The following is a 15879-nucleotide window of genomic DNA, read 5'->3' as shown; positions in this document are numbered from 1 at the left end:
CGGCCGCGAGGTCCTAGCGCCGCGGTGCCCCCTGGGGCCCCCGAGCCTGTCCGGTCGGGCCACGCTGAGGCGCGGCGTTTCCACCAGCCGCGGGCGTCCCGGGGTGGGAGAGGAAGAGGGGACTCTGCTTAAGGCAGGTGGGGGTGGAGGAGGACTCCTGCGACCCCCGGCCCTGTACACAGACACTTCTGGCCGATGGGTGTCTTCGAGATTGGGACTCCCAGGGTGTCTTCATTGGCCCGAGTGGGGAGGCGACAACAGGTGTCCCTGGGGACGGTGCTTTCCCTATACTCCCCTCGCCTGAAACCCCGGCCTTGGCGCCGCGCCCCACCTTCGGGGTGTCGGGAGGCAGGACCCCAGCCTGGCCTCAGGCGCTCTGCCCGCTGGACAGCGCCCAGAGGCGGCCTTGAAGCGGGTCTTGGATGGAGTTTCCTCTGCGCGTTGCCAAGCAATTTGCCGGACACCCGCCTCTCGCTGGGATGAAGAGTTGAAGATGAGAGAGTGTGTGTGCACGCGCGTGTGCGTGTGTGTGTGCATTCGTGTGTGTGTGTGCGTCCGTGTGTTCTGGTGCAACCCCTACTGGAAGGAGCTGCCTGAGGGCTGTGAGTGAATCATTAACTGTGCTTTTGTGCAGCTCCTGGCCTCTGCTTGCCTCCCCGCCTCTCCCGACGCTCCCCATTTCCCCCTCGGGCTGGTCCTTCTTGCTCTCCGTGCCTCCCTCTCCTGATCTGTAAGGTGGCGATAATGATTGCACCGGCCTGATAGCGTTGTTTTGAGGATTGTATGAACCAATGCCTGAAAAACACCGAGCACAGCGCTAAGCCCTCAGTAAATACCGGCTCTTATTATTTATTATACGGAGTGAATGGGCTTTTAAAGAGTAAATCAGACGTGTCCAAACTGGCCTAGCAACCTTCTGTAGCTCTGAACAGCTTTCTACACTTGAAAGGAAAAAAATGCTATTATTAATGAGACTGATGGTCTCTTTAAAGGTAGCATATCCTTTTGGGGGGTGGGGCGGTAAAAAACCGATCCACTGGAATGGTGAGAGAGATAAATGCATTCCAACTAGTAACTGAGAAAAGCTTTGTGACCTTTGAAAAAATTGGTATGACTGTTGTGTGAAAATAATATCATGGTACTTTGTTAAATGTTCACCTTTCATTAGCATGGCTGATTTGGGGGAAGTATTTGAAAGTTTTATACCTTTTATTCCTCCTGTAAACAAAAAGGTAAAATTAAAAAGAGAGGGAGGCAGAAAGAGAGAGAAAAAAAGACTCAGCCACACAACAAAATTCCAGTGGCTCATAGAAACCTAAAATTGCAGTTGCTACTTTTAGGTGTTTTTTTCCTATGCCTGACCTGGGTGGTCTGGTTTAATTCTTTGTCACTGTGTCACTTTTCTTTTCTTGGTTAATCTGAAAAGTCAAATAACTGGCCCCTTTTATTTTTCTTTTTAAAACTTAATATCTCGACATGTAACAGATCTGCTTGGAGTTCTGACCCCCCTGCTCACTTGCTTCCTACCCTGTGACAAATCCAAAAGAACCTTCTCAAAGCTTCTCTAGGGTGATGTCAATAGGAATCTGTCTTACCACACCATACTGCCCCCTGCCCTCCAACCCATAGGCGAGGACCTGGGGAAAGGATGCAAACAAAATGCCCCAGTTCTTGTAGGGTCTCCTGTGCTTTTGCCAGGAGCCTTAGAATGAATACATTGACTTAGAGGAAATGCTTATCTTCTGAGGGGGTAAGAAGCCCACTTCCAGATGCAATCTTTCAAGTCTCAGATTAGCGTGGCAGCCCTTTCAGTTGTTGATAAGGGGACTTTTCCTCTTTCCAGTGGTGTGGGAGGATCTGAATGCTTGCTGCTGGGGGGGAGTAAGAGAGATGCGTTGGGCGGGGCAAAGACTCCTGAGTTCGGAGCCAGACTCCCACCACATGAGATCTCAGAGTGTGACTGACTGTGGGAAAATTCAACAAATTGCTTTGTTTTTCGGAGCCGGGCTTCTGCTTTAAAACATGAGTTGTTGAATTTTTAATTTTATTATTATTTTTTCTTAGAGGTTGTTCTAAGTATAGTACTAATAAATGGAGGAGCCCTGGCACAGTTCCAGGGATGGGGTTACAGGTCTGTAGCATCCAGAGAATATCTTAAAAGTTATACCTGGGAAGGACGCAAAAAGCTTGACCGAAGGGTAACACTTGAGCTGAGTGTAGAATGGTGAGCAGGTCTCTTGTGCAGGCAGGGGTGAGGTGGAATTGGAAAGAAGGTGGAGCAGAGAAGACATTCCAGACTGAGAGAAGTGATCAAAAGTACTGTTACAGTTGGCTTACGGTAAATAACAAGAAACCCCCAAATCTCAGTAATTTACAACAACCAAGATTTAGTTCCCTCTCATGCTGCATGTCCAGTGTAAGTCAAGAATAATTTTACCCCTCATTTATCATCATTCTGGGACCCGCTGAGGCTTAAGAAACAGCCTCTCTCTGGGACAGTGTGGATCTTATTTATGACAAAGGGAAAAAGGACATGATAGAACAAAACTATAGCATCTAAAGTCTGCTCAGAAGTAGCAGCTGTCACTTCAGCTCTCCTGCTCTTGGTCAAGGTAACTCATATGGGAAGTCTGCTGTCCGTGGTATGGGGAAGTCTACACCAGCTGCAGACCGCGAGGTATGGCTGAGCAGGAGGAAAAGTGCTGAAGGAAACAAGGTCAGGAGGTGGCCCAGTGGCAGATGATGAAGGACCCTGGGTCAGGTCCCAGGGGACTGGGCCTTTATCCATTGGCAGGGAGCAGCCACTGAAGAGTTCTGAGTTGGGCTTTGACAGGGTCAGATTTTCCAGCTGAACACACATTTCTAGTGGCCATGTGGAGAGAAGATTGAAATAGGTGAGCTAAAAAGCAAGAGGTGATAAGGACCAGGGCAAATACTGTGGCCTCCAGTCTCTCTCTCACCATCTGTGACATGACTTCAAATTCCACTGCTAGAAACTGATTTAGTTGGCTCTTGAGCAGCTTGCCTTCTTCACAAGTTCTCTCCTAAAATGCACATGCTCTCTCATCTTGAAGTTGTTATTTTATATCACCTGAAGCAGTGGATCTCAACTTTAGTGTGCATCCGAATCACCTGGAGGGATTGAGAAAATGCAGATTGCTGGGCCCCGCCCCCTGAGTTCCCGAATCGGTCAATCTGGTCTGGGGCCTGGAAATGAGTATTTCTGACAAGTGCTCAGGTGATACTGATGCCACTGGTCCCACACTTTGAAAACCACCAAACTAAGGGGAGACATTAAGATGTGGTTGAGATAAATACCAGAATGGAAGAGTCCAACGGAAGGAGGAAAAGGGCTGGAAGGTCTCAGCATTCTCCATGCAGCAGTTTTGCTGAAGGCTGGCTCTGGCCATGAGCAGTAGGCTCTGTAAGAGTAACTGAGTCTCTAGGTGTATATTAAATTGCAGATGCAGTGCTCGTAGTGAGAAAATGAAAAAAGCTTGGGTCCAGAGAAGAAGCATACAAGTGCTGCTTTGTCCCATCCCTTTGTAATTTTGCCCAGACTTCCCATCCTCTCATCTAGCACACACCCTTTTGTCTGGCTCCAGACCTCTAACTCAAGCCTGTCCACATATTCCAATCCTGATCCATCACACTTCTTGTCATTCCAGCTTATAATTTCTTCTGGAGCTTAGCTTTCCCACTGGGTGGACATTTGGCTGAATTTTGATATAGTCAGACCAAGAAATTGCTTGCTTTACTTGAGGTCACTATCATAATTAAACATCTGTGCCATGTGGTCATACAGATTGTGATCAGTCCCCCCCACTCCCAAGATAAATAACCCCCTGAGAACCCAAGATTGTCCATGGTTTGGCTGATACTAAGAGATGGAGCAAGTTACTACAATTCCCCCTAACTGTGACTCATCACTGCTGTAACAACAGGGCATGCCAGAAATGGACGTAAAGGAGCAAATATGTTGGGGTGTATAATGTGACACAGGAAATAAAACACAGTGAGAGTGTCTTTTTTTTAACTATATTTTTTCTCATTCGTAAGCGTGGCACAAATTTGAACTCTACCTAGGGTCGCAATAAACCAGTGGTTTGCCACCATGTGACAGAGAGCATGTAAATGCATGAAATACTTCTGGAATCACCATTCTAAGTGCTGGCTACCAGATTAGGTTATTTGTTTCAAGGTAGGATGAGTGCAGAATTATCCATCGGGGTGTGCATAGAAAATTCTAGAAATTCTATATGCATTTTATTTTTTGAGATAGAGTTTTGCTCTTATTGCCCAGGCTTTAGTGCAGTGGTATGATCTCAGCTTGCTGCAACCTCTACCTCCCAGGTTCAAGGAATTCTTCTGCCTCAGCCTCCCAAGTAGCTGGGTTTACAGGTGCCCACCACCATGCCCAGCTAATTTTTTTTTTTTTTTTGAGACGGAGTTGTGCTGTTGTTGCCCAGGCTAGAGTGCAATGTGCAATCTCAGCTTACTGCAACCTCTGGCCCCTGGGTTCAAGCAATTCTCCTGCCTCAGCCTCCCTAGTGGCTAGGATTACAAGGATGCGCCACTATGCCCAGCTAATTTTGTGTTTTTAGTAGAGACAGAGTTTGACCATGTTGGTCAGGCTGGTGTTGAACTCCTGATCTCAGGTAATCTGCCCACCTTGACCTCCCAAAGTGCTGAGATTACAGGCGTGAGCCACCATGCCTGGCCGTAGGTAATTTTTCTATTTTTAGTAGAGATGAGGTTTCACTGTGTTGGCCAGGCTGGTCTTGAACTCCTGACCTCAAGTGACCCGCCTTCTTCGACCTGTCAAAGTGCTAGGATTACAGGTGTGAGCCACTGCATCCGGCCTTCTATATGCATATTAAATGCGTATAAAATAAATATTATAATGAGCTCATATTATAAAAAGAAGTGAGTGAGATTTGAAAAGATCCTTGTTTCAACTGAGATTTGAGAGACAAGTCATACCTTGAAGGTGTGCTTTTCTGAAACAGGAGAAATTCTCCCAGGATTCTGTATACTTTCCCAGAGGTGGATGAGAAAGCTTAGAACTGTAACCTCTGTCCTAGAGGCCTGAAGCCAACTGTTTCCCACTCCAGATCATTTTGGAGAGCCAGCAGTTTTTCACAATCGTGCACCCGTGGCCTCAGTACTGCCCTCACTTGATCTACTCTATGGTGAACTACCACAGTTCCCTCCAGCTCAGGTTTCCAGGAAACCTGGTCTAAATTTTCAAAAGGTGCAGCAAACAAAACTGCAGATGTAACTCTGAGAGCCAGTGAGAGAAGAGACACTTAAACCAGCCAGGGGGATTTAAAATGCCGAACAATTCATTAGAAGGTGCTGCCATCCCCACTGGATAACATTTACCCAGAAATTTGATATTTAAGAAATGTTAAGTGTCAAATCATAGAAAAATATTATCTTCTATTATCTAGTTATGTTAAATGCTTATATATCATATACATATATATATATTTTTCACATCTGTAGCACTTTCAGGAGGTAGACTTTCAGTGTTATTGCTGTCTTTCTGAAATGCAGTAACAAAGATAGAAACAGTTGGCTAAAATTCTATAGATAGATAGTAGCAGGGCAGGATTGAAACTTCAATTTTTCATTCATAGTGTACAACCTTTGTCACCCCAGCTGGCTGCCTACTAACTTGGACTGGTGCCCTGAAGTGGCCTCACTGACTGGCAAGGGGTGGCCAATATTCCTTGTGATGTTTCATCACAACGAGGAGTGTGAAGCTGCTTTGCAGATTGCTCATGGCTCAGGGAAACCTTTGGGAGTTATGTTCACTTGAAAGGTATTGACCATCAGCTGAGTGCAAGGCTTTAAGGAAAACGCTACGAGGAATTCAGAGAAGTATTATGCTCAGTCTCTGACACAGCCTCTATGCTGAGAGAGAAAAGGCATAATATTTATATAAAATCAGTAATAGTTAAACCACAGTGAGACCAACAGTAGGCAGATAATCCAATGGGCTATCAAGTGCTGTGAATTCAGACAGCGAGTCTTTCCCAGATTGTGCCGGGCTGGGAAGGTTCAGGGAGGAGCAGCTACTCCGGACTGGATGGAGAAGTAGGATTTAGCTAGGTGGGAACCGTAGTCTTTAGGGGAGGAATGGATCTAAGTGAACTGTGTCCCTGCCCTGGTCCACAAGCCTTTTCAGGTCCATTCACTGGACTACTGTATCTGAAGTAAAGGGATCAAGTGGGAGAGAAGGGAAGTCGGAGCTAGATGACTTCTTTTTTCTTTTTTTTTTTTGATACAGAGTCTCACTCTGTCACCCAGGCTGGAGTGCAGTGGCGTAATCTCGGCTCACTGCAACCTCTGCCTCCTGGGTTCAAGCAGTTTTCCTGCCTCAGCCTTCCGAGTAGCTGGGATTACAGGCTCCTGCCACCACGCCTGGCTAATTTTTTGTATTTTTAATAGAGATGGGGTTTCACCATGTTGGCCAGGCTGGTCTCAAACTTCTGACCTCAGGTGCTCCGCCTGCCTTGGCCTCCCAAAGTCCTGGGATTACAGGTGTGGCCATCATGCCCGACCTAGATGACTTCTTAAAGGTTTCCTTTCTTGACTGCCATCGGACTGTTTAATCTTTGCCGAAATTATCCAGAGCACTATTGAATCTGAGTGACTTGCATAACCTCCTACAAATGAAGCCGTTCAGTGATTTATTAGTAGATAAATAACACTGGACTCTCATTTGGCCCTCTTAACGTGTTCAGTGTATTAATAGGAAAGCGCTTTGGAGCTAAGGATGTCAAACGTCTATATAAATAAAATCTAATCCTATTATAAACTCTATCAGACTTGCAGGCAGTTGGTCCTACTCCATTTGCAATCTAACCTGGAAAGGTCAAATGACTTGTTGAAAGTTATGCAGAAATCTCTTGGTGCTTCTGTAATAACTGACCCTGCTTCCCCTGACATTTGGCGGTGTCTAGCTTAAGTCACTTCACAGATCTCTGTAAGGTTGGTGACACTAAGAATGACACTAAGGTGACACTGGGCCTCTGTCATCTATATAGCATTTCTCTTACTCATATTATACCCCATGGGGGCTCTCAGCTGTGACCCCAAAGGGTCCTTGTTAATTTTAAGCTTGGGGTGAGATCATTATATCCTTCTCTGTCAGGCTTCTCCCTGGCTTTCATTGAAAGAAGGTACCATTTTAGTGCTATGTGTCCATGCAAACACAGCATCTGAATGCAAGGGCATTCTGAAGCATTTTCCAGGCCAAATGCCGAGAAGTATAGTGGGACCGTCAGTGGCTTTCTATCTACCTGAACTTTGAAGGTAGACACTAGACCCTTGCCAACTTGATAGTCCCTCCATTGGCTGCCCTTTGAAGTTAGCTAACTGGTTTAAAAAAACCAAATGGGATACTTTAAATGAAAACGGACTTTATTTCACTGTTTGCCTTAGAAACGGAAAACATTTGTCTTAAGTTTTTCTTGGTTTTTGTTTCCGTTTTCTTTTGAGACAGAGTATCATTGTGTCACCCAGGCTGGAGTGCAGTGTCAGGATCTCAGCTCACTGCAGCCTCCGCCTCCTGGGTTCAAGTGATTCTCATGTCTCTCCTTCCCGAGTAGCTGGGACTACAGGCATGTGCCACCATGCCCGGCTAATTTTTCTATTTTCAGTAGAGATGGGGTTTCGCCATGTTGGCCAGGCTGGTCTCAAACTTCTGGCCTCAAGCAGCCCACCTGCCTTAGCCTCCTAAAGTGCTGGGATTATAGGCATGAGCCACCATGCTTGGCCCATTTGTCTTAAGCTTTTAAAAGATAATGCCATAGTTAAGTGGAGAAGGCTGGGGTGATCCATATTTGGTAGATGTTGTTTAAATGTTGTCTATCATGTGAACTCGGAGCTGTCAAAAATGTACTTTGTGTTTTTCCCCATCCTTGCCAAACATAAAATATTCATTTTTTTCTAAATCATTCCATGTCCCTACATTTCCCTCCACTTCAGACTTTGAACAGTTGAAGGGTGGAAAACTTATCATTGCCGAAATTATCAAAAACACTGTCAATAGCTATAATGCATTGAGTTTTACGTCCTCTGCTGAGTGGCTATACCATGTTATCTTACTTAATTTGCACCTCTGCGCTGTAAGGTCAGGAGGAGTAGCATCTCATCTAAGGAGTGAGACAAAGGCTGGAGCTAAGTACTTTGTCAAAGGTTGTAATGGAGCTGGGCTTTAAACCTACCTCTCTTAATCTCTGAGATCTAAAAGCTATGCCCTGAGTCACTGTGGTATCTGGAAGCAAAAGGAAATGTGCTCTAAAGAGTTAACGGGGCTATCTGTGCACTCTGGCCACACCCTGGGAGATGCCTGGTAGGAGGAAAACTGCTTTTGTTTTTGCAGGGCCAGTTCACAGTATCAGCAGGGCAGTCGAAACACACTTTTTTTTCTCTCTCTTTTTTTTTTTCCCTAACTCATCCTTATTATTTTTGTTACGATCTCTAAAACAGTGGTGAGTTAGGGAGTGAGGATCTATTTGAGTAAATCCAGCATGTTTCTCAGTCACCACCCATCAACCTAATTGGCATAGGCGGAGCTGTGCTGTCTGCAACACAGCAAGCTCCTCCAGCTGTGCCATCCATCACACTCAGGCACCCTGGAGTGCACGTGCTCTGCTTCCGGTTGATTTTAAGTTCCGATCCCTGAGCAGGCCTTGAGGAGGCAGTCCCAAGGAGTCAGAGTTGTTTGCTGTTGCATATCAGACTCTGGTCTGGGTGACTTGGCTGGTCACAGCACAGTGCTCCTGGGCCCAGGGACTGTGGTCTCTCTGTGATTTGGTTGCCATTTTCCTATGAAGAGGGTAGAGAATATGTACCCAGTCAGGTCAGGCACTTTGCAGAGGTGGGTCCTGGCTATAAGAAAGCCAGAAAAGAGTGCAGATTCATTTATACACGTATGTTTCTACTCTTAGGAAAACAACTCACGAGGCAAAAAAATACATCTCATGGATGGAGCAGGGTGAAGTGGTTACAAGTACAGACTCTGGAGCCAGACTGCCTGGGTTTGAATTGTGCAGTTTCAGGTAAGTTATTTAATCTCCCTGAGCCTCCGTTTCCTTATCTCTATAAAGGGAACCTACTTCATAGGGTTATGAGGATTATATAATTTTATTAAATGAGCGGTAAAGCACTGTGACGTCAATGTCTGAGAGATGAGAAGTATTACGTAAGTGTTTATCAAATAACACATAAAAATAAAGCGGTAGGTGACCATCATGGTATGTAGGTTACACAGTGCCGTGTTAGATGAAGCTTACATGACTACCTCAGTTAAGGTACTCATGGTCAGTTATGCTCAAATGAAATCTTATGAAGTGTCCTAGGGAAACTAGCCATTTTAAAGAATCATGTGAGAAATATGTTTGTAAACTGCCTTTTTGTAAAATGAACATGAGAGAAACTGTGTCAGAGGAAGAGAGAAGTCAAGGTTGGATGACTCGATGTTTCGGGCAAGGGAGCCTGGAGAGGTAGAGTGCCATCATCTTGGATGGGAGGGGTGTCTGCCGCAGTAGTTTCAGGGGAGGGAGAGTCGCTGGTCAAATCTGGATGTGTTAAGTGTGAGCATCTTGTTAGACGTTGAGGTGAAGATGCTCGGTGGGCACTAGGAGAAGTCAGGTGAGAAGTCAAGGCTGGAAGCATCTGTGTGGGGATCCCTAGCTCGTAGATGGAATCTAAAGCTGTGAAGGAATGAAGGTATTTAACAGCTGGAGAAGGGGTCCCGGGATTGAATCAGGGGGCATTCTAGCTTTATTGGGAAAGTCAAGCTGGCTCGAGTTTTCTAGTTTGTGCTTTTCTTCACTTTGCCAGTGTAGAATGAGGTATGGACCCATTGACTTTTTCTTGGGGTGGTTTTATCATTGAGCTCTATAATGCCATGGTTAAGTGCCTGAGTTAAGACTAGGGTCGGATACCATTTGACCTCTTACTATCTTTGGGCCTTTGGGCAAGTTACTTATTCTCTGAGACTCAGTTTCTTTGCCTGTGAGATGAGAACTAGTGATTAAAAATGCCCATCTCATGGGTGTAAGGGCTCAGTAAGTGTGACATTGATGCTATGAAGCTGTTCACCACTTTATCTCTTGAAAGATTCTCACCGTTCATTACATTTGTTAAAAGTGAGGAGTGGTGACAGTTACACATGTTTAAAGCCCTTTGAATTTGCCCTAAGCTGAAATCCACATTTGAATTCAACTTATATTGCTACTGTTTTTCTTCTTTTAAAAAAATAAAAGAGGTCAGGGAGATACTATAGTAACTACACATGTATGTTAGCGACTTATGTTTTCTCTGTAATTGAAACATTACATCCAGTGATCAGATCTGGCCTCTGTATGTGGTAAGTGCTACAAGAATCACAGATGCTCAAGCATTCAGAGATATGAAAACTAAAACACAGAACAAAAGAAATACCACTTGGATGACAGTGTTTTAGTATTATGTATAATAACCTCATGTTTGCTCTTTGCCACCATGAGCCAGTTAAGAAGTTTCTCTCATTCTTCCCTAAGATACTGACCAATCTTCCCTACCATTTTTTTTTTTTTTTTTTTTTTTGATGGTGGAGTTTCATTCTGTCGCCCAGGCTGGAGTGCAGTGGTGCGATCTTGGCTCACTGCAACCTCTGCCTCCTAAGTTCAAGTCATTCTCCTGCTTAAACCTCCCAAGTAGCTGGGATTACAGGCATGAGCCACCATGCCCGGCTAATTTTGTGTTGTTAGTGGAGATGGAGTTTCCCTTTGTTGGCTAGGCTAGTCTCAAACTCCTGACCTCAAGTGATCCACCCCCGTCCTCGGCCTCCCAAAGTGGTGGGATTATAGGCGTAAGCCACCAAGCCCAGCCTTCTCTACTATTTTAAATCCAAGTTTTACACTTGGTTGGAAAATTCCTCTAATACATTTTATTTCACTCAGCAAATAATAATATTCTGAATCTGTTTCTAAAAAACTCTCACTCTCAAAGCTAAATAAGAACCCAGAGATGTGGAGAATCACATTCTGAAGTCTTGTCACTCCATCCTCTAATTAGTATGTCTGCTGTGTTTGCATTTATGGTTTATATGCTTTGAATTTGTAGCTTTTCTGTTTTGCAAGGGTTACTGTCAGTGAGACGGCTACCAAAAGACATACTGCTATTAGTGGTGTCGGGACCAAATGTATGTAACAGTGTGGCGTGTTTCTAAATCCCTACTGTGGTTTTTGAGAAACCGTCTCTAGATGGTTGTGGGTGACGTGAGGACTGAAAGAAAACAAACTTTAGAAACAGCAAAGCAGAAACATTAATAGGAAGGAGCTTCCAGTGATTAAATTTTTCTTTTGGTCTTTCAGGTTGAGGAAGTAAGGAGAGTAGGCATAAATGGTGGGAAATTTCCATCAACTTGAACAAAACAATGGAATACATAATTCTTAGCCACTGAGATGAGAGCCCAGGAAGTCACAAGGTCAAAGGATCCTGTCCCATTTGTCTGTGGTGACAGTCTCTCCTCCCCCTACAAGAAATGACTTACCCTTAAATAATAGAAGTGCCCCTGAGAAGTTGAAGAAATGCATGCTGATGGAATTTTTAAAAATCAGATACATTTTAGAAGTGATTATACTTTTCTATATTTTCCAATTTATTTTTAGTGAGAGTATATTCTGTTTATAATAAAAACAGAAATCGAAAAAATGTATATGTTTTTGATATGGAGTCTTGCTGTGTCGCCCAGTCTGGAGTGCACTGGCGTGATCTTGGCTCACTGCAACCTCGGCCTCCCGTGTTCAAGCGATTCTCCTGCCTCAGCCTCCTGAGTAGCTGGGGTTATAGGCGCGCGCCACCTCTCCCAGCTAATTTTTGTATTTTTATTAAAGATGGGGTTTCACCATGTTGGCCAGGCTGGTCTTGAACTCCTGACGTCAAGTGATCGCCTGCCTTGGCCTCCCAAAGTGCTGGGATTATAGGCATGAGCCACCGCGCCCGATTAGGAAAAATAAATTTAAAAGAAGGAAATAAACTAGGAATGTGGGGATGAGTGAGTTGTCACATTGAAAGGTGCTCATTTGCTGACATTTTATAATGTGAGAATTCTTTTGTCCTGCAAGCTGTGACATTTCATAGCATACTTGCTCTCCACATTTAGAACTTACTTTAAACGTAGGGGATGTCAGTAGGGCATTTCATATATCAAAACCTCAGACTCCACTCTACCAAAGCAGCCAGGCCTCACTCAACAGACATCGACTCTCACACTGTGCCAAGCCCACCCAGTGTGTCCTGGTTCCTTGTGGCTGTCCCTGGCAGTTGGAGACACCCACACGCCCCTGCCTTCAGTCAGCAGACACAAACTTGGGATGCGTCTGTTTCTTGTTTGTGAGAGGCCTGGTTCACAAGGATAACATCACGATCAGCCTGGGGCCCCTGTGCAGCTGCCCCATGAGGCCACTGCAGCAGCCTGCATTTTAGCGTGTGGCTGGGCTGTTTTGGTTTTATGCCCATGTATCAGTTTTGTTGGGGGAAGAGGGAGGGGAATGATTCTCAGAAAAGGGAAGGACATATCCTCCTGCTTTGCTGAAAACGGAAATAAGGAATTATCAGTTCAGGGTCAGTAGAAGCCACAGGGCCTGGCTTCCTTCTCTTGGGCTCCTTTGGAATGATTTTGTGTTGTTTTGAAAGGCCCGAAAGCAACTTGAGCCAGATAAATTGTTCTAGGGTGACAGTTTTTAACAGGGAGTCCACAGATCCCTAGGACTTTGAGAAGTGTGTCTGCGAAGTGCCTTAAATTATAATTAATGTTGCTTGTACTTGTATTTTTCCAGAGATGAGAGTCTCTGGCTTAAATTATAACTCGGAGATTCAGAGAGCTATAATTTTTTGTTTAAAGGCTAAGAACCAGTTTCAAGGAGAGGCCTTCAAGTCTGAGTTGTACATTTTGGTCTTGGCCCTAACTTGAGAACTCTTCCTGATTGGTAACTCGTGCATGTAGTGATAATATCAGAAAAGTGTGCAAAGCACCTTAGGTATACCTATAGAAGGTCATGTTGCAGAAAGATGAAGGAGGTTTCACTTTTCAAGTGCTGGCAAGCTAGAAATCTAGAAATCTTTTTTTTTTTGAGACCATCTTGCCCTGTTTCCCAGGCTGGAGTGCAGTGGCGCCATCTCATCTCACTGCAGCCTCCGCCTCCAGGGTTCAAGGAATTCTCCTACCTCCGCCTCCTGAGTAGCTGGGATTACAGGCGCGCACCACCACACTCAGCTAATTTTTTGTATGTTTAGTAGAGACAGGTTTCACCAGGTTGGCCAGGCTGGTCTTGAACTCCTGACCTTGTGATCCGCCCACCTCAGCCTCCCAAAGTGCTGGGATTACAGGCTGAGCCACTGCGCCTGGCCTGGAAATCTAGAAATCTGAGGGGGACCCACAGAAACCCATGCACTTACTGAAGCCCATGCTGCAGAAAGATGAAGGTTTCACTTCTTCAAATGCTGGAAAACTGGGAATCCAGAAATCTGTGACCCCTGCAGTTCTGTCCTAATGCCTCCTATTCTCTCCTTTCTCAAGTCCACTCAGAGCTCCCTTAATATTCTGTATTATCATAGTATTGACTCGTTGAAATGAACACAAATATCTCTTTTACCTGGTGTCTTAGCGTGTTTGTGTTGCTGTTAAGGAACACCCAAGACTGGGTTATTTATAAAGCAAAAAGGTTTATTTGGCTCATAGTTCTGCAGGCTGTACAAGAAGCATGGCACCAACGTCTGCTTCTGGTGGGGGCTTCAGGTTGGTTCCACTCAGGATGGAAGGTGAAGGGGACCCAGGTGTGCAGAGATCACATAGTGAGACAGCAGAAACGAGAAAAAAGGGGAGGTGCCGGTCTCGGTTCAACTTCAGTTCTTATGGGAACTGGGTGAGAACTCACTCACTCCTGTGAGAATGGCACCAGGCCGTTCACAGGGATCTGGCCCCACAATCGAAACACCTCCCACCAGGGCCCACCACCAACATTGGGGATCAACCTTCAACAGGAGACTTGGAAGGGCCAAACAAAGCATGTCCAAATCATAGCACCTGGTCTGCTGAGTTCTGAAATCATCCAGGCCCTCATGGTAGTGACAGGATAACACATTTATAAGGAACTTCCTCCAAGTGACTGTTTACCCTGTGCCCAACACAAATGACCTTCCCCCGGTTTCCAACCTTGGTTCTTGTTTTTCCTCTTATTATTCTCTCTGAGTGACCCAGTCCAAATCCCCAGCTTCCAGTGGCCTCTCAGTCTGTGTTTTTAGCACTCATCTCTCCTCTGAGCTCTAAATCTGCCATTTAACAGGTCCTAAAGACAACATCTCAATGTGGTTGTCCCACGGGCCCATCAAATCGCTGGGCCTAATGCTAAACTCATCACCTCCCTTCTACCTCCCAATCATTCTTTCTCCTGAAGTCCTTATCTTGGCGAATGGTACAGAAATTGATTCAGTTTTCCAAAGGTTTTTTTCATCCACCTACCACATCATTACTTCCACAATCTCAATGAGTCCAAAAAAGATTCTCTCCCCATATCTTGATGACATTACGTCCTAAATGGCTATAAAAACACCTTTCCTCTCTATCCCCTATCTTGCGATGCCTAATCACTCTGATTACTAGCTGGTCTTCTCATTCTCCAGTTGATCTCCCTCATTGCTTCCAGAATAACCTTTTTCTAAAAAACAAATTGGGTCATGTTATTTCCCTGCTTAAATTGTTTAATCGATCTCCATTGCCTTTATGACAAAACCCAGCCTTCTTGGCATGCCTACTGGGGACCTGTCTGAACTGATTCCTAGCTCTCCAGCCTCCTCTCTCACTCTTCTCCTTCTGGCTCATTGCTTCATCAAAGTAAATCACCTATAGTTCAGAAAACATATCTTTTCATTCATCTTCTGAACTCAATATGGGCATACTACATTTTTAATGCAGCTGTTTTGAGTGGAGGTCTTGAAAAAACTATTACACTTCACATTCCAAGTTGGGTAACAAAAAGACATCTTCACACCATGTCAGTGCTTCATTCGATCCCTGCCCCCTAACCTATTTCTAACATTAATGCTGAATCTCAGGCCATCCTTGAACATGAACCTCATTTCTGAGCCTCTCATCCTCCCTTCACATCATGCCTTATTCATCTCTCCAGATCCCACCCTGTCTATAACACACACTGTAGGGGTTGGGGTCGGTGATGGGTGATGTTCAGGTATGATGTTAGGGAGGGGGCAGGTCTGGGGATGGACATAGGAATCAGGGAGGTTGCATACACCCTTTGGTAGCAAACAATAGTTTTGCATGTAAACATGACTGGTGAAGCATGGCTAAGTGCAGTGGTACACTCTGATTGATCAGCTTGTATTGTCATGCTTTGTTCTTATAGATGCCATCCTGCCAGCTTGGAATGTCCGTTTTCTCCACCAGTGACCCCTGCCTCATAGAACTAATTTATATTCATCTTTTGATCAGTTGTTACCTTCCCTGTTACTCTTCACTGACCCCAGATTGGGCTAGGTGTCACTCCTGTACACCCATGGCATAGCTACATTCTCCTGAAGTTGCCCTGATCACACCGTACTGTGATTATTTATTTGTCTGTCTCTCTTGCCAAGGCAGGGGCTGGATCTTAGTCCTCTCTCTGTTCTTAGAATTTCACAAGAACATCCCTAGCAATAGGAGATGCTGAATAAATGCTTATTGAATGAATGAATGAATGGATGATGTTCTGTGACACACTTCTAAAAACCTGCAGAAGCTCCATGAGCATAAATAACCCAGAGTCCAACAAGACCTATTAGATCATCTCTTTATATTCTACGCATATGGCATTGCATACC

At 44.9% G+C, this 15879-nt stretch overlaps 1 protein-coding gene across 7 annotated transcripts in view; it reads left to right on the top strand.

The window, feature by feature from the left end:
• The window catches only part of STON2 (stonin 2), a 177567-nt gene that overhangs the window by 235 nt on the left and 161453 nt on the right, over positions 1-15879 (top strand). For all 7 annotated transcript variants that reach the window (XM_010364467.2, XM_030930300.1, XM_030930302.1 and 4 more), the window contains exon 2: positions 8964-9074. The gene's annotated coding sequence lies outside the window, so the exon portion shown is untranslated. The remainder of the gene's footprint in view (positions 1-8963; positions 9075-15879) is intronic.

Source organism: Rhinopithecus roxellana, chromosome 5 (assembly GCF_007565055.1).
Source record: "Rhinopithecus roxellana isolate Shanxi Qingling chromosome 5, ASM756505v1, whole genome shotgun sequence".
NCBI classification, from domain to species: domain Eukaryota; kingdom Metazoa; phylum Chordata; class Mammalia; order Primates; family Cercopithecidae; genus Rhinopithecus; species Rhinopithecus roxellana.
This window is presented reverse-complemented; position numbering and strand designations above follow the sequence as displayed.